The 20,604-nt window shown below is 41.0% G+C and overlaps 1 long non-coding RNA gene across 1 annotated transcript; it reads left to right on the forward strand.

The window, feature by feature from the left end:
* Positions 1-435: 435 nt before the first annotated feature.
* On the forward strand, positions 436-1,275 carry LOC145104709 (uncharacterized). Its single transcript, XR_013707150.1, has 3 exons — positions 436-501; positions 968-1,038; positions 1,112-1,275. It is a non-coding gene; the product is annotated as an uncharacterized LOC145104709 (long non-coding RNA).
* Positions 1,276-20,604: the final 19,329 nt, after the last annotated feature.

The raw sequence follows: 20,604 nt of genomic DNA on the forward strand, positions 1-20,604 counted from the left end.
GTTAAAAATACGAATGTGCGACTTTCTTTTATTAAAATGGATGTTAAATTTTGACCCCAAAAAAACATGTTATATTTATAAGAAGCTTCTTGACTTGTTAGACCTCATCGGCTCATCATTACAGTCAAATCCTTTAAACTTTTTTCTATATTACGTACTATATCGTCATTTTTTTGTTTTTGATGTATGTGAACATAACAAAATGAACTTTTTTGAATTTTTTTTAAATTTATTTCTAAAAATATGTTATGAGTATATTGAAAAGTAATAGATATTGAATCAATTTTTTTCTTCTAGAAATGAACTATTATTAGCTGAATGATACTATAAGTTTCCATATATGAAAGTGACTTGAAGGTTTTTAAATTGAAAGCAGTTTTTGTTGGTATAAAAAGTCGACTAGTTTAACATTTGCAAGGAATAAAATTCAAGGTCATGAATTCTCATCTCGTATATTTGACTTCAGAGATTAACCCATGCATTGATAATTCAATATTCCAAGTAAGTTAATCAAATCATTAATATTTTGAATCTATCGTAAACCAGAAGTAAAACGAGCGAATTAGTCAGGTTGGGTAATTGGTCAAATGAATCAGGTCACAACAAATAATCTTGAATACAGTTTCCACATAGGTTACGCTAATTTTAAGTTTTAACCCATTAATTTTAAATTTATAGTTTTGAATACAGTTTCCAAATAGGCCCCAAGCATGGGTCGGATTCTGGAAATTAATTCAAACGAATCGTAGGTTCAAAAACTTTCTCATAATCTCTATGTTACGAATTTCTCTTCTCACTTTATTGTGGGAGCCTGGGAGGTTTGGAACATGTGTGCCAAATATGGGACTGTTACTGATATTTTGTTGTAAAGTAGAAGTCCAATCTTGGTAAATCGTTCACTTTTGTCTGTTTCATTAAAGTCACATATATTGGGGTCTTGTTTTTGAATTTATGTACTTTATGAAAGGGAAGGAAAACTTCGCTAACCATACAGCAGCCCATGCTTCCATGGAAAAACTAATGGGTAATGTTAAATTGGTAAGTTGAGATGTAATTTTTTTTTATCATTTTTAGATTATATATATATATAAATAATCTATGTTTCATATAGGATCACAATACTTGGATTATGAAGCGGAGCAGATTAAAATCTTAGTACATGCCTTCAACTGTAGAAGTTAAAATCTTAGGGCATATCAACCAGGCATTCCAATTTATATTCAAGATTAATTAGGGAAATTGATATTAATTTGAATGCTTAGAAATTTAGTAATACATGTCAAATTTAGTTCCTTATATATAAAGTTTTATGTAAATCTCTATAAACATCTTAAAAATTATCAATATATTCATTTTGATTTTTATTGAGCAATTATATTATTTTTACTTCTGCTCTACGTTATATTACCATGGTAAAGATTTAGTCATTGTTTAATCAAACGATATGAAATGGTGTATACATTATGATTAGTAGTTGGGTGACTTTCGGCGTATTAGACTTATTAGTAAAAAAATTAACTAAATTTTTACTTCACTTATTTGATTTGTTTGATACCAACATAACCAAAATCGATTCATTCATAACTAAATTGATTGCAGTTACCGTATTTACATTAAATATTCATTTCGAAAACATAAACTGTTAACTAAAAAATTATCTCAAAATATGTATCAACTGCTTACAAATTGCTCAATTCAGCATACGTTAAAAGTTGTGGTGTATGTAGTGACGGATCCACAAAAAACTTACGACACAACCATTTGAAGGCAGATTGAACAGCCTGTACTAGACGATGGCGACTTATAGCAAACGGCTACTGATTAAATCGATGAGGGTCGGCTGACATTAGAAAGCAATGCCTTTTATTAGTTTTGGCTTTGTCCATTCAATGAGTTGGTTGGTTGGGGGCACCAAATGCGGTTGCCTTGTGTGTTTTTATTTTCTCCAAATAAAATATAAGTAAGTTACAGTTTTGGTCCTTGTGGTTTACTCATTTCTACAGATTTAGTCATATTTTTGAAACGTTGATGGAAAAGGTCCTTATGGTTACAAACTTTATCAACTTTGATCTCTTTCACCGTTACTGGTTTAACTCTTTCCAATACATGTTAAATGACAAAATTATGACTTTTTTTTTATCCCTTTCTTACTTTGTCATTTATTAATTTCAGACTTATTATTATTAATAAATAAACTAATGGGTCTCACCTATCTACTCATCCCTAACCCCGGCATTGAACAACTATTGGGTATCATTACTCCACTACTAGCGTAACAAATTAAAAAATAGTAGAGAGAGAGAGAAGGGGGCGGGGATTGCGGTTGGAGTTGCAAGTAAGAGAAAGAAAATGAGGATATTAGTAGCCAGAATTAGTGCCTATAGACGAGTGAGTGGGAGAGAAATATGGCGGCCGAAGTTACATCCAAGAGAAAGAGAGCGTCAGAGGGATTGGTTGCTATAGAGAGAGAGAGATTGTAAAGGATAATATGGGTGTGATCAGTTCTAACATCAACATCATCACCAGAGGTAATAAGGAGTGGAGCTATAGAAGTGGGATTGACCGAGAAGCATGATCGGTCATTTACCCAAAAGTTAACGACAACATATGGACGGTAACATGTTAAGGTACCAAACCTGGTAAATTTTGCAACCATGGGGACCATTATCATCATTTTTTTTCAAAAAATATGACTAAACATGTAGAAAGGTGTAAACTAAAGGGGCCAAAACTGTAATTTAATGTAAAATTAAAATAATGGATGAACTTTCCCCGGCAAAAGAAAGTTCCATCCCCCGGTTGTACGAGTGCCATGACGTCAAGGAACCCGAGTGGAAGGTGTTATTATTGCATGTGTCTTATTTGTGGCACACCCTGCCTTTCAAAGAACCTACACCAGTCAACCTTGTTCACCAAAGAATTTAAACAGCAAATAATACTTGATCACCATTCCGAATCCTAGATGACCATTGCTGATACTTTTTGTGGAAACAGTAGCGTATCTTTTATTTAAGTTTTTTTTTTTTTTGTACTGTTGATAATGTTGTTTATTTATAATTTAATCTAGATAATATGAACTAATAAGTTAAGTAAAAAATAACCAAACAAACTAAATGAAAACTTTATAAAGCTACTAAACAAATCAAAACTTTATCCATCTTAATTTAGAAAATATCATCATACTCTAGTGATAAAAAAAAATATAGTTCCTATTTAATGTAATGTAAACCTTCCAAAAACTTAATTTACGCTAACTTTCATCCTATAAAATTTTTAGTTGTGTTTGTAAAATTTAAATACTCAATCATGAAACGGTATTGGATCCAAGAAGCATAACGAAATTATGTCATGCCGGAATATATCAAGACGCCTTTTGAGATTCTGCAATCAAGCATGCTTCAATGACTTTTTAATCTTATGCGGTAATTATGTAATTTTGCAACAGAGCTTCATTACATAAATACGTGGAGGCGTTGAAATGGGCAAAATGGGCAGTTGCACAGGATCCAGTTGAAGGGGGCAAAATGGGCAGCTGCACATGATCCAATTTTTTTTATTATATATTTTTACTTAAAAATAACAACTTATAATAACGACAAGAGTACTTTTTTTCTTGTTCGTTCTGGGCCTTTGAGGATATTTACTTCCTCAAGGACCGGCCCTGCTAGTTTGAATGTCCGCAACACCCCTCTCGGCTCTCGCTAAAACGAGAGAGGTGTTGGTGTAAATATTATATGTTATGTATTATATATATCTCGGCCTATGTTTGGCCTTTATTTTATTTGTCCTTTCCGTCCATATATTTCTATATATATTATCAATAATATAATTAAACGGGTTATTCATAGGAAATCATTACCCAACATTATTGAATTAATTTTTCTAATCAAAATTTAAACATTTCTATTAAATTCAACAATCAAAGAAGTTCTCTCTACTTTCGTATTTGGGTCTTATTGCTCGAGCCTCGAGTCTTGTCATAACATAATATTGTGGAATTCCGAAGCACCAAGATTCCCCACTACTACTCTAAGTGGGAATATGGACCATGCGTCAATTTAGATGTGGCTACTATCATCATCATTGTGCCATTTAATTAGTTTGCAAAATGATTCGTACTTAAGTCAAAATGTTACCTCATCATTGTCAGTCAATTAGATTACGATTTAATTGAAGATTTGGGATTTTGATATGTTTAAAAAAATATATCATTTTGTTCATCTTCCTACTTATTAAATTAAGTATTAGAATTAAGAGAATTAATGAATTTTAAATGTTATTATTTTATATAAATATAAAGATAAATATCTGTTGTGGTATGCTTTGATGAATTTGGAGGCAAAGAATGATAGGGTTTTCAAGCAATGCATCATGAATCCTACGAAGGTGGTTGACAGCATCAAGGTGAATGTGTTTACTTGTCTAAAAGAAGGGGAAAAAATAAGAGTGATTTGGAGTATCTCTCCTTTTCAAATCTTGTAATTGTTTCTCTATTTTTCTGTTTATGTTCTTTTCACTTGTTTCTTGTCTTTTAGACTCTATTACCCTTCTAGCATCTTGTTAATTTGGGCCTATTAATATATTTGCGGTTACCAAAAAAATATAAGTAAAAGGTAAAAAGATATTTAATTTCTCTACGCTTAAAGGAGTGTAACGGAATGGGTCTTGTCTAATAGCTTCTCCCACCACAAACATCAAAATGGTGATTATTTAGCACCAAAATGGTGTTTGGATTCCAATCAACCTCTAAACTTGTGGGTTTTAGAGGTCTTCACATTTGGTCTTCATATTTGATGTTAAAATGGAATCAACATAAATATGATGTTAAATTTAAAGGTTGGTTGGAGTATTCTTATCCTTCAAAACACAAAAATGGTGTGATATAGTGGATAATTGGAGTTGGCCTAACACACACACACACATACACACACACACACACACACATATATATATATATAAAGGTTCAATAGAAAACCATTATTAACCATGAAACCAATAAACTAATTTTTTTTTAACTTTTAAAGCTTATTTTTTTATCAAAAAAAAACTAAAAATATAAAAATTCATAATTTTTTATTCTTTTTCCAATGATATCAAATTCGATAAAACACACCTGAATAATTTTGCTAGATTGTGCATACCAGGTTCTCTTGACTAGGTTTGTGTAACGCCTACAGATTCGGGCTAGTCAATTTAGAAATAATAAGCGTTAAAAATGAATTTTTGATATAAGATTATTTAGGATAAATAATCTTAACCAAAGTTATAGTATATGTCACAACGATTTCGTACATATAAAGAACGCTAAAATCTGACTTATAACGAAGAAGTTATGATCCATTGAAGTTTCGCGATTTAAACCGGCACGACTCTACGTAACGTAAAAAGTAAATTTTTGATAAATTAATTTTTAGCCTTAGTAATCTAAACAAAATTTGTAGTAGTCGTTAAACGGAGAGTGTGCATATAGAGAACTTCCAAAGCTGACTTCATTTGAGGAGGTTATGATTTTTCTAAGATTCAGCGTAGCAGTATACAACTCGGAAATCGAATTTTAGATTGATCGATTATCAGCCAACACAAACTAAATGAGAATTGAATGTATCGTTAATAGGAGTTCAACGATATAAAGACAGTAAAAAACGGACGTCGGATGACAAAGTTATGAATTTTTAACGGACTTTAACTGTCTGAGACTGTTAAAATACAACTTTAAAAATAAAATCAAAATTAGCTGATGAAGTCTAAACAAAAGTTGTAGATCTCGTCGATAGCTACGCATGGATATATAGAAAATCAAAAACGGAGCTCATATGCAAAAGTTATGGATTTTACAAGATAATTAATTTTCGGATTAACAAGAGGGCGACACATTTCACGATCTGGCACAACACCTTCCTCCCCAAGGCTTATGATCTGATGCTGACACGTGGCACCCATTACACCTAGCGTACTAGGCTGCTGGGAGCCTATAAATAGAAGTCAAATTTCACTCCTTTCTTCACACCTTTCCATCCAAACTCTTCCACCCCCCCCCCCCCCCCAAGGTCCTAAGACCTTTCTCTAGCACTTCCTAGGTGTTAGTAGCGAAGCTGCGGAGAGTCAGAAGGCTCCGAGAACTAGATCTTTCGGCTTAGAAGCTCTGCCCGCGTAAAGTTCGGTTTCTCGCTAAACCACCTGTAAGTTAAGTTATGCTTACCGTACTTTAAATATAACTTATGTTTAAGTTCATTATCGTTATTGTGAACCTATAAACAAGATTTATCAGTGATTCCAAGTGGTTATACTGATTGATTTACTTATGGGATAGGTGTCTAGAATGGTTACATTGGCATGGATGTTGGATTTCAGAAAGGCTATACGCCGAAATGATCCTGCCTCCCAACTGTCCTATCTGGCTGATCCTTAGTTGATAGATCTTGAAGTAGACTTTGAATTAATGATGAATCTATACTAATAATTAGTCGCAATAAATATTAGACTAAGACTTAGTGATAATGATATTAGGTTACGTCAAAGGAAAAGACAGTTGCTAGAAGCGAAGCGTTGTCCGAATTTCGAATCGTCACTTTGACAAGTGAGTGCATAGTCTCTTTCATGAACATGATTTTAATACAAGTATTGATTAAAGTATTAAATATATGTTTATGTGTGAGATATTTGATATTACTTGAAATACGTGTTGAGAATGTATCTGATAATATATGATGATTTAGGACTTACAGAATAAACCTAAATTAATTAAGATGAGTACCGAGTAGTATCTCCTTAAGAGTAAGGGTGAGATATACACGGAGGGTAGAACTCTAAAATTTATCTTTTATCCGTGAGAATCGATTAGACAAAGTCATTCGTCCTTAGTCCAAGAGTACGAATTAGGCATAGTCATTTGTCGATAATACGAAAGCATGGATTAGACATAGTCATTCGTCCCTAGTCCGAGATTATGGAGTGGGCATAGTCATTTGTCGATAATCCGAGAGCATGGATTAGACATATTCGTTCATACCTGATCCATAAGTATAGATTAGGTAAGCCGTTCATTTTGGATCCAAAAGTGTGGATCGTGTCGTTGTGAGGATCGACAGGGCCGGGTAAATTGCTTATATGAAATTATATCTTGCGAGTTCTAATATATATACATACATATATATATATATATATATATATATATATATATATATATATATATATATATATATATATATATATATATATATATATATATATGTGTGTGTGTGTGTGTGTGTTATAACATTGTGGGATTGAAATCCCTATGTACTCACCAGGTTTCCTAACCTGACTCACTCAGTTCATTGTATCACATTTAGCGATATTAAAGATACATTCTGATGAGAGATTCAAGGAGTATTAGGCCACTAGTTTAATTACTGTAAGGCTTGTAATATTTTTTTATGCTTATGTTTTTGTATTGAAAATGACATCCCAATGTGTGACATCCCATAATTTCTCGGCCAGAAAAGACCGATTTAATTTATGCTTTTTAAAATAAAATCAGAGAAATCTTTTTAAAAGATGTTGCGGAATTGGTCCCCAAAACAAAACATGATAAAAGTTTGTCAAAACCTTTCTTTAAGAAATATATAATTTCCTTTTATATCAAAACCTCGGGATGTCATGTTCCGATACAGATCAAAAGCATAAACAAGACATTATAAGCCTTACAACAGTTATTTATAACTACTGACCTATAATCCAAAATCACTCATCATCATCATCCGACTATGCTCGGGGTCCACTACCTGTAATCATAAAAAGCTGAGTGGGTCAGGCTTGGGAGTTTGGTGAGCATATAGGGTTTTCAACCCACAATAAATAATTTATTATGCTTAAACATCAAACAATCAACCCAATTACCCAATCCCCATTATCTTATTTATTTCTTAAGGATTTACCCTAAGAATCAAATCTCACTCATTCATAAGGATTTATCCTAAGGAATAGGCACGAAGTCCATCGTTGCCCAAGGTTTATACTACAAGCACTAACAAACGTCGATTAAGAATCGACTATCCTTCATCCTATCATTCCTCAGAATTGACCTAAGGAATTTATCCAAAGTCCATTGCTACCAAGGTTCATACAACAGGCACTACGTCACATAGTCGCGAAGGTTTATACAATAGGCACTAAGTCTCATAGTCGTCAGTGTTTATACAATAGGCACTACGTCGCATAGTCGCCAGGGTTAATACAATAGGCACTACGTCTCATAGTCGCCAGGGTTTATCTAATAGGTACTACGTCTCATAGTCGCCAGGGTTTATACAATAGGCACTACGTCTCATAGTCGCCAGGGTTTATACAATAGGCACTACGTGTCATAGTCGCCAGGGTTTATACAATAGGCACTACGTCTCATAGTCGCCAGGGTTATCTAATAGGCACGAAGTCACATCGTCGCCAGGGTTTATCTAATAGGCACTACGTCTCATAGTCGCCAGGGTTTATACAATAGGCACTACGTCTCATAGTCGCCAGGGTTTATACAATAGGCAGTACGTCTCATAGTCGCCAGGGTTTATCTAATAGGCACGAAGTCACATCGTCGCCAGGGTTTATCTAATAGGCACGAAGTCACATCGTCGCCAAGGTTTATACAACAGGCACTAAGTCCATAGCTGCCAACGTACTAAATACATAGCTACCAACGTACATCTATAATGTACTAAATTCATAGCTACCAACGTACATCTATACTGTACTTTTACCCTCCTACTTTATCTACCCATGTTTTACCCAACATATTTGAAGATAAAATATTTATACATTTTAAATCATTTTAAACATGTATAAAACATTCATTCAACATCCATCTCAAATAAACAAACAACATATATACGCATAGCACGTATTTTATATAAAATACTTCATATCTATGTGTAAGATGAAAGTGACTACACACTCACCTGATTTAATGAAAATCGGGCAGCAATTCGTTTCCTAAAACGATCGTTTCTAATAAAACCGGGAGTTTTATTGAGAAACCGGGCTCTGCGAAAGGTCAGGCTTCAAAATCGAAAAGATAAATTTTCCGGGTCTTCGGGAACTTCGGAACGTATTTCGGGCTTTAGAAATGATACCGGGGCTTCGGGGAATGTTAAGATGAAGAAAATATGAAAAGGAGCTAAAAATGGCAAAACTCCAAAAGTAACCGGGAAGGCTCGCATACCCCTCTTATTTATAGGGTCCGAAGTCGGCTTAAGAATGGTGGGGTCCGCAGGCGAGGGTGCGTAGGTGCTCGCACATGGGCTGCGCGTGCGAAGTGGCTGCTGGCAGCTCCTGATTGGACCGAGGCCTAGTGGTCCGAGGTAGAGGCTTCGTGGCTTCCTGCGAAGGCTTCGGACACGTGATAAAGGGCACGCGTCGGACAGGCATTGGACCGCTTCAGCAGCTCGGATGACTCAGCCTTATTTCGGACACGTGGCACATGCGAGGCGAGGACACGTGGCCGAAGTCCACGTGTGCGAAAATTCCCGGTTTTGGCATTATTCCTCGATTTTCGCGCCAAAACTTATAAAATCCATAACTTTCGCATACGAGCTCCGTTTTTGACGTTCTTTATATGCATGCGTAGGTAAAATTACGCTCTACAACTTTCGTTTAGACTTCGACAGCTAATTTTGAATTTAATTTTTATATTATTATTTTTAACAGACCGGGACAAGAAATCCGTTAAAAATTCATAACTTCTTCATCCGACGTCCGTTTTCGTCAGACTTTTTACCGTTGTGCTACTAATGACGAGACCTTCGATTCTCGTTTAGGTCATGTCGGCTAAAAATCACTCGATCTAAAATTCGAGTTTTTAGCTGTCTACTGCTAAGCTGAAACTTCGAAAAATCATAACTTCCTCATACGAAGTCAGATTTGGGCGTTCTTTTTATACCTACTCTCGGTTTAACGAACACTATGAGTTTCGTTTAGATCACTAAGGCTAAAAAGTAGTTTATCAAAAACTTACTTTTTACGACATTCGGCACCGTGCCGGTTTGTCGCGAAACTTCGACAGGTCATAACTTCTTCGTTATAACTCGGATTTCGACATTCTTTATATATCCGGAAACCTTGAGACATATACTACAAATTGGTTAAGATTAATCCTTCTAAATAATCTTCCATAAAAAAGTCATTTTTGATGCTTATCGTCTCTAAATTGACTAGCCCGGATCTACGGGCGTTACACAATGTTTTAATATAAATAAAATACATTTCTTCGGAAATGCTTTGATAATATCATTAACATGTTTTTGGGAACAAATTTCGCGATATTATTCTTCAAAAAAGAATACTCTGATTTTTAAATAAGCATAAACAAATCGGTCTTTTATGGCTGTGAAAATTGGGGATGTCACAGTTTGCCCTCTTCTTGGTGAACCCAATGCAGAACATTCTCAATGTGTAGCTATCAGTTGTCTTCACATAAACATGTGCTTCAATCAAATACTGTCATTTCCTAACCAGAGACCTTAGTTCATTTGTAGTAAAGTTCATTCCCTGTTGAAAATACAAAGTTAATGTTGGAATAGAGATTATTATACAGAAGAAGAAAAGGGTTATGGTGAATATTGTAACATACATACAAATTGGTCAATACATTCTTCCCTTGGACATCTTCAGCTCTCAGATGGATCTTTTTATAGGCATGATCCTCATCCTTTTGGAGGTTAGCCAATGATACATCAAAGACACATTTTTGCTATCCATTTGTGACACGTTTCGAATGGTTTCACCCTCGATTCGACCTAATCTCCACCTCACCAATCCTTTCCAGATTACCCAATTATTGATTGTTGTTTGGATGTTCTGTTTAGTTTGAAACAACAATCAAAAAAAATAAAAAAAAATAAAAAGTGGATGTTCTGAAACAATAAGTATGTTTCATAGAATCTGTTTAGTTTGAAACAACAATTATATTTCTCATTATCTGTATAAACAAATTATCTGTAACTATAGTCCAAATTCCAACAGAAAAATCAAAAAAATCAAGAATGGAATGTTGAAGAAAGTTGTAGCTAGAATCAGGAATGTAAGATATGTTCTACCGAGTCTGATGACAGGTTGAGAGATAACTGCATGAAAGAAATATCATACCGATGAGGAAGCTGTAGCCGAAGTTGGAGAAAGATGTAGCTGGAATCGAAGGAATGAATCTACGACAGTCGATGATGAAGTTTTGGTTGGAAGAAGCTGCAACGATGATGAAGTGTAGGTGTGGTCGGAAGAAGCTGCAACGATGATGAAGCTGCAACGATCGTCCAAGAAGAAGAGAACGATGAAGAATAAAGGTAGGCGCAAAAAAACGATGAAGAATGAAGGCGATGTACATCTTTAGTCGATTAGGTTAAGAAAAAAGGTTTTAGTTTTGATTTTTTCAGTTGGCTTATGTTGACCGCCTAGACCGCTTATACCGCCATTGACCGCCTTTAACCTTCATTGACCAATTCCTATTAATTGCAGCGCCTAACAAAAATCATATACATTTTACCTCCGCCAAGCGCCTAGGCGGCCGCCTACGCTGATTTTTACAACACTGCCAATCATACATAATTGTGATCTGATAGATGGGTGAATAAATGATTCTACACAAGTCTACAACAAGACAAGGAATAGGAAATAAGGCTAAATCAGGAATTCTAAGGCTATAAAATCCTAATTATGCATAATTATATAATATACACAAAGCAATTAACGATATTAACTTCAACTCCAAGGAAGGCATCACAAGAATTCCCTCGACTACAAGTTATCACAAAATTTGGAAACTCTAACATGCAATTCCTGAAAGGGATCCTTAGCCTATCAACTAGCATGCATCTCTAATAGCTCATATAACATCAACTTAATCACAACATAGAAAAAAGTATGGATATTTTCATATTTCACTTTTCTCAAGCTCGGTTAATTGTACACATCACATCTCTTTTTTCCTTATTTAGGAACCGTTTTTTTCCAAAAATGTGTAACAACCTATTTTGAGAAGTTTCTTATTTTAGGATTGTGGGAAATAAAAAGATCAAGTAAAGGCATTGGGATTCAATAGAATAAGGTTTACACCCTATTGGATGTTGATGATATTGGTTAGTTGATTTATGTAACATCCCAAAAATACCAGCTAAAAAATTTCATTTTTAAATTAGGTTAATACATAAAAACATCGTTACAAAACATTCATAATATTAATTCATGTCTGAAAACCGGTAACATCATAGTAAAATATTCAGAGTACATCCCAGAAAATCCATAGTGCGGAAACAAGAGTGTGTGTGATATGCCGCTACCGCGCCGGCTCCTTTCCCCTAGCTGAAGAGGTACCTGAAACAAAACTGTAAACTGTAAGCACGAAGCTTAGTGAGTTCCCCCATCGTACCACATACCATACAATCACATAACATACAGATACTGTCAGGCATATCTGGGTGCCCGACCTACCCCTTCGGTCCTTTCGACCGGATACTGCCCAGCATATCTGGGTGCTGGCCTCCCCTTCGGTCCTTTCGACCGGATACTGGGGACTATTTCACCCCTCTACTACTACCACATAACATATATCACATAACCATAATCTGTCTAACATGACTGGGTATGACTACCCCTTTCGGCCCTATCAACCGGAAACCCTGGGGACTATCTCCCCTACTGCTACTAGCTTATAACATCATATCATACTAGCACATAAAATATCAGGTAGTAGCAAACCTAGATGATATCACAAAGACAATCATCCAACATACAACTCCTACTGGTGGGCCGGCATTGTGGCCGTAGACCCACCGCTACTGGAAGGTAACTCACCTCGAGGGTAGCTGCTGAAAACCCGCTCAACCTACGCCTGGCTGCCGCACTGGTAACCCTCCGGCTATAAATCTGTAATCATGGATTAGGTACTCACAAATACCCCTTAGGTCAAATGACTGGTCAAAGTCAACTTCTTGGTCAAAGTCAACTCTCTGATTGACTGGACTCGCCGAGTCCATATAGCGACTCGCCGAGTCCTTCTACGTCTAGCCCGACTCTGACTCATCGGGTCCCTGTTCCCACTCACTGAGTCAGCCTGACTCGCTAAACGGGGACAACTAACAAACCCGCGACTGGACTCGCCGAGTCCAAGGGGGGACTCGCCGAGTCCGACGAACAGATCTCACAATTCGCTCCAATCTTCCATCAGAACATCAACCTTGGAGATTTGGAGATTCTGGGACTATAGCTACACGTTAAATTGCTAATTCCACGTGCGACTACGAAGGGTTGGACCTCCTACACTTAAACCCTTCTTATCCTAGTGACAGTTCATATGGCTCGCCGAGTTTGAAGAACAACTCGCCGAGTTCAAGGCTATATTCAAGGGACTCGCCGAGTTTGAAGAACGACTCGCCGAGTACCAGGCAATCTTTATAGGACTCGCTGAGTTGTTCATCCAACTCGTCGAGTCTAAGGCCATCTTCATGGAACTCGCCGAGTGCACTTTGGCACTCGCCGAGTTCCCTTCGACTCTTCACCCAATCTGGCCAAATCTGAGACATGCAACTGATCCAACTCATGGGTCTCAGTTCCTAGGGTCAGGTTATCACATATACACACAAAATCTGGGGGTTTTAAGGCTTGAAGATCAACCATTGGGGACAAAAAGGAACCTAAGAGCTAATGAGCAAAGTGAGGGTTTTATTACCTGATTTGATGCCTTCCCCAGAGTAGATTTCGGGTCTACCTTCACTTCTGGAACACTCCAACTTCCTCCTTCTTCTTCTAAGCTCCAAACCTTCTTTGGAAGATCAAAATCACTCAAGAACACTAAAGGAGCTAGGGTTGTTCTCTACTGCTCTCTGGGAGGAAAATGGGACGAAATGGGTGTTTTAGAATGGGTAAAATAGGGTGCAAAGTCTGAAAATAGAGTTTCATCCAGACAGGTGGACTAGCCGAGTCCATATGTCGACTCGCCGAGTTCCCAGCTTAAATCCCGTGTCCACCTCGCTGCTACTCGGCGAGTCGGGACGCAGACTCGCCGAGTTCATGGCAAAAATTTAAGAAAATACTTAAATAAAATCGTACCAGGAATCGGGTGTTACAAATCTCCCCCACTTATTTTAGACTTCGTCCTCGAAGTCTGCTACTCCCTCCCGGAACAGCTCCGGATAATGCTCCACCATCTCATCCGTGGGCTCCCAAGTCCATTCCGAGCCCTTCTGGTGCTGCCATTGCACCTTCACCAGCTCCACCCTCTTGTTCCTCAGTTCCTTCGACTTCCGGTCTAGGATAGCCACAGGCCGCTCGATATAATTCAGGCTGTCATCAACCTGGATGTCCTCCAAAGGTACCACTGCTGAGTCGTCCACCAGGCACTTCCGCAGCTGGGAGACGTGGAAAGTGCTGTGGATTTGACTGAGTTCGGCTGGCAGATCCAGCCGGTATGCCACCTTGCCCACTCGGGCTGCAACCCTAAACGGTCCAATATACCTGGGACCCAACTTGCCCGTCTTCCTGAATCGGATGACGCCCTTCCAAGGCGACACTTTCAGGAGAACCATATCCCCAACCTGGAACTCCAAGTCTGATCGGCGCCTATCGGTATAACTCTTCTGCCGACTCTGAGCAGTCTGAAGCCTGCTCCGGACCTGCTGAATCTTCTCCGTCGTCTTGAGCACTACTTCGGTGCTCCCCATGACTCTCTGTCCAACCTCGCCCCAACATATCGGGGTCCTGCACTTCCTCCCGTACAACATCTCGAAGGGAGGACAGTCAATACTCGCGTGATAGCTGTTATTGTATGAAAACTCGGCTAAAGGAAGATAGGTATCCCAGCTACCGCCGAAGTCTAAAACACACGCCCGCAGCATGTCCTCCAGAGTCTGGATGGTCCGCTCGCTCTGGCCATCCGTCTGCGGGTGGAAGGCTGTACTAAAATGCAGACGAGTACCCAGCTCGTCATGAAACTTCTTCCAGAACCTGGAAGTAAACCGCACATCCCTATCCGTAATCACTGAAACTGGCACCCCATGTCGTGCCACTACCTCTCTGATGTAGATATCGGCCAATTTCTCGGCCGAGATGCTCTCCTGAATCGGGATAAAGTGGGCGCTCTTGGTCAATCGGTCGACAATGACCCAGATTGAATCCATTCCCCGCGTGGTCCTGGGAAGCTTGGTGATAAAATCCATCGTGATGTCTTCCCATTTCCACAGCGGGATATCCAACGGCTGCATCTTGTCGTGCGGTCTCTGGTGTTCGGCCTTGACCTTCCTGCAGGTCAGGCGCCGCTCAACGTACCATGCTACATCCCGCTTCATGCAGGGCCACCAATAGTCCAGACGAAGATCCCTATACATCTTCGTTGCCCCTGGATGAATGGAGAATCGGGATTTGTGCGCCTCCTCCATCAGGACCTGGCGCACGCCTCCGAGGTATGGAACCCACACCCTGCGGTGTAATGTCAATAATCCCCTGCTGTCATGGTCGAAGGAGGAAACCTGTCCCACAATCCGCTCACTCTTCCGATGTTCCTCCTTCATAGCCTCCTGCTGAGCCTCCCGGATCCGCTCCAGAAGCGGAGTCACCACCGTCATCCTCAAACAGATATCCCTGATTGGTGCTGCCTTGCGGCTAAGCGCATCGGCCATGATATTGGCCTTCCCTGGGTGGTAGAGGATCTCACATTCGTAATCCTTTACCACATCAAGCCACCGACGCTGCCTCATATTCAGATTTGGATGGTCCATGAGGTACCTCAAGCTCTTGTGGTCCGTGTAAATCGTACAGCGAACCCCATAGAGGTAATGACGCCAAATCTTGAGGGCGAACACAACGGCCCCCAACTCCAAATCATGCGTCGGGTAGTTCGCCTCGTGAGGCTTCAGCTGCCTCGACGCGTAAGCGATGACATGCCCTCTCTGCATCAATACTGCGCCCAAACCTGAGGTGGACGCATCGCAGTATACAACAAAATCCTCCATGCCCTCTGGCAAGGCTAAGATTGGCGCCTCGCACAATCTCTGTCTCAGTGTCTCGAATGCTGCCTGCTGCTCAGGCCCCCAACGAAAGACCACGGCCTTCCTCGTTAAACTGGTCAGTGGTAATGCTATCTTGGAGAAATCCTGGATGAATCTCCGATAGTAGCCAGCCAATCCCAGGAAACTCCGAATCTCAGATGGAGATTTCGGAACCTCCCATCTCATCACGGCCTCCACCTTGGCCGGATCCACCGAAATCCCGTTCTGGTTGACAAGGTACCCAAGAAACTGCACCTCGCGCAACCAGAACTCACACTTGGAGAACTTGGCATACAAGTTCTCCCTCCTCAAGGTCTCTAGAACCTCTCGCAAATGCTCCTCATGCTGCTTTCGCGTCTTGGAGTAAACCAAGATATCATCAATAAATACTATCACCGACCGGTCTAACATCGGTCTACACACGCGGTTCATGAGGTCCATGAACGCGGCAGGAGCATTGGTGAGCCCGAAAGGCATCACCACGAACTCATAGTGGCCATAACGTGTCCGAAATGCCGTCTTCTGCACATCCTCCTCTCTGACCCTCACCTGGTGATACCCTGAACGCAAATCTATCTTGGAGAACCAAGATGCTCCCTGAAGCTGGTCAAAGAGGTCGTCAATCCTCGAGAGTGGGTAGCGGTTCTTCACTGTTACCTTATTCAGCTCCCTATAATCGATACACATCCAATGCGACCCGTCCTTCTTCTTCACAAACAGAATCGGGGCTCCCCAGGGTGAACTGCTCGGTCGAATGAAACCGCTGTCTAACAGCTCCTGAAGCTGTGTAGACAACTCCTGCATCTCAGGAGGAGCCAACCGATACGGTGCCTTGGCTATCGGAGCCGCACCAGGGACTAGGTCGATCCTGAACTCCACCTGTCGCTCCGGAGGTATCCCAGGCAGCTCCTCGGGGAATACATCCGCGAACTCTCGTACTACGGGCACATCGCCCACCATCGCCTTACCCGCCTCCCGGGTGTTCATGACATGTGCGACATATCCTGCACAACCCTGCTGAAGGTAATGCCTCGCCCTCGCTGCCGAACAGAAGGCTGGCCCTCGCTGTGATCTCTCACCCTGAATTACTAACTCTCCCCCACTTGGGGCTCTGACTCGTACTAACTGCTGCGCGCAATCTATCACTGCCCCATTGGGACTCAACTTATCCATACCAATAATGACCTTGTTTCCCCGCAATGGAATGGGAACTAGGTCAACCAAATACCGCTCTTCGAACAACCTCAATACACAATCTCGGAAGACCTCTGATGCTCGCACCGACCAGTCGTCCGCAATCTCGACCTCTAAAAGGCAATCCAACATGCCCGAGGACTCAGGAAACTTCTTGCTAAGTGCAAGAGAAACAAAGGATCGGGTAGCCCCCGAATCAAACAACACCTGGACTGGAATACCGTTCACATGGAACGATCCTAAACGTATATACACAGAGCACATATCAATATCATAAATCTCATATAAATAGGCCAGAGGGAAAGAATCATACCCGTCACCACATTGGGTGCAGCGCGTGACTCCTCGGCTGTCAGCTGAAATGCCCGGCTCCTCACCACCGGAGCCTCTGCCTTGCCCTGCCGGCCATCCGTAATCCGCAGGGTCGTTGGAGCTGGCGCCCGTACTGGCGCTGCTGCTGTCAACTGAGGGAAATTGGCCCTCTTGTGGCCCCTCTGGTTGCAGTGGAAACACAGCAACTCGGACGTCTGAAATACCGGAGTAGGAGCAGTACAATCCCTGCTAAAGTGCCCCGTCTTGCCGCACTTGTAGCAGCCTGACGATCCTAACCTGCATGGTCCCTCATCCGACTTGCCGCATTTCCTGCAGCGGCTACGACTCGGTGGGCCTCTTGGGCCCTGATCTGATCCCTTGGGCTTCTTCCCCGAAGCCCCAGTCATCTGTCCCTCCTCAGCCTTTCTCTTCAGAATGTGACCCAGATCAATCTCCCTCTCCCTTGCCCTGGCAATCATGGACTCCAGGGTAGGGCAAGCTGAAAAACTGACATGCTCCTGGATGTCGGCTCGGAGCATGTCGTGGTAGCGGGTCCTCCTCATGTCCTCATCACCCGCGTACTGAGGTACCAGTAACGCCCTCTCCCGGAACTTGGCGGTGATCTCCGCCACTGTCTCTGTCGTCTGCCTCATATCCAAGAACTCCCGTGCTAACTGCTGGAGCTCCACCACAGGCGCGAACTCCGTCCTAAATCGTGTCACAAAGTACGGCCATGTCATATCCTCAATGGCCGCGGCTCCCAAAGAGTCACAAACCGACTCCCACCAATCTCTAGCTCTGTCACGTAGACACCCTGCTGCAAATCGTACCTTTGACCCCTCGGGGCAAAAGCTGATCAGTTGTGCAGACTCAAGGTCTGCAATCCATCGTCTGGCAGCAATGGAGTCTTTCGCCCCATGGAAATCTGATGCACCACTGCCCCTGAAGTCTTTAAAGGACAGTGTGTGTGGTCCTGACTGGCTAGCCGCCATATCACTCCTGAACGCCCTGAGACGATCCTCCATCAACTCTACAATACCCTCCTTGATCGACCCGAAGATGATGAGAGTCGACTCAAGGATGCCCCTGGTAATCTCTGACGCGATGAACTCGCGTAGACTCTCATCAACTGGTTCGGACCCTGAACCCGAACCCGATCCTGATCCTGAGCCTCCCGCTCCCTGTCGTGTGGTCACCATACTGCAAAACATAGCATAACCACCATCAAACTATATTCCACTAACGAGGCTCACATACATATCACAAGTCCCCGGTCTCGTCTCGACCCTTTTTGAATCGAGTACGGATCCTCCGCTTTCAGTAGTACGGGCCCATACTACCTTCCACGTCTATCCGTACTTTCCTCAAGAATTGCCTCAACTCAACCAAGTCCTTTCTACTAATACTGCGGTTCTCGTGCTACTCTCGCCCTAGGCTTGCCCTAAGTAATCGCCACCCACTCTCTGTCATCAGCTGCACAAGAAGTCCCTGCTTTCTTTCCCTAACTAGCTCGCGAATACTATTACATATTACTCAGGCTAGATAATTCTTCGAATGAGAGGTCCTACCCTACAACGGTTGGACTCAGACAAGAGCTGCGAAGCAGGGCTAGACCCAACCTTCTGAAATTATTTAGTCCTTGCAATATGTAACGTAACATATTCGTTTACTAGTTAGTGAGAGACAACTAGAACTCCTAAAAGCACATAGCAAGCAGCATTCGTGCATTGAGTACACATAATCAAGTATATACTATTCTGGCTATCATACTGACTGATCTGTACTAGCATGCAATTCTCATAAAGCTGGAACACATAAAGCAGGCACATAAGGCATCATTCCTAGATCCTTAGTCCTATTCTAGCATACTGTTCTACTGAAATTGGAACTGGTAATCATAACAATAACTTGTATGGGTACTTTGGGGAAAACTTACTTGAGCTCGGCCGGTCGCGCACATCACACACCTTGTTCTTTCTTTCTCGAAACTCTTTTACTTAGTCTTTAGAAAAATCATTTCTTTATATAAAAAAAAATCTTTTAATCCCCTCGATTTGAGTCCAGACACCCCCGAAGGTGTGTCCGAATCCCTCAAACCAGGGCTCTGATACCAACTTGTAACATCCCAAAAATACCAGCTAAAAAATTTCATTTTTAAATTAGGTTAATACATAAAAACATCGTTACAAAACATTCATAATATTAATTCATGTCTGAAAACCGGTAACATCATAGTAAAATATTCATAGTACATCCCAGAAAATCCATAGTGCGGAAACAAGAGTGTGTGTGATATGCCGCTACCGCGCCGGCTCCTTTCCCCTAGCTGAAGAGGTACCTGAAACAAAACTGTAAACTGTAAGCACGAAGCTTAGTGAGTTCCCCCATCGTACCACATACCATACAATCACATAACATACAGATACTGTCAGGCATATCTGGGTGTCCGACCTACCCCTTCGGTCCTTTCGACCGGATACTGCCCAGCATATCTGGGTGCTGGCCTCCCCTTCGGTCCTTTCGACCGGATACTAGGGACTATTTCACCCCTCTACTACTACCACATAACATATATCACATAACCATAATCTGTCTAACATGATTGGGTATGACTACCCCTTTCGGCCCTATCAACCGGAAACCCTGGGGACTATCTCCCCTACTGCTACTAGCTTATAACATCATATCATACTAGCACATAACATATCAGGTAGTAGCAAACCTAGATGATATCACAAAGACAATCATCCAACATACAACTCCTACTGGTGGGCCGGCATTGTGGCCGTAGACCCACTGCTACTGGAAGGTAACTCACCTCGAGGGTAGCTGCTGAAAACCCGCTCAACCTACGCCTGGCTGCCGCACCGGTAACCCTCCGGCTATAAATCTGTAATCATGGATTAGGTACTCATAAATACCCCTTAGGTCAAATGACTGGTCAAAGTCAACTTCTTGGTCAAAGTCAACTCTCTGATTGACTGGACTCGCCGAGTCCATATAGCGACTCGCCGAGTCCTTCTACGTCTAGCCCGACTCTGACTCATCGGGTCCCTGTTCCCACTCACTGAGTCAGCCTGACTCGCTAAAAGGG

This window comes from Lactuca virosa, chromosome 1 (genome assembly GCF_052849685.1).
Source record: "Lactuca virosa cultivar CGN04683 chromosome 1, Lactuca_virosa_CGN04683_v6, whole genome shotgun sequence".
Taxonomy (NCBI): domain Eukaryota; kingdom Viridiplantae; phylum Streptophyta; class Magnoliopsida; order Asterales; family Asteraceae; genus Lactuca; species Lactuca virosa.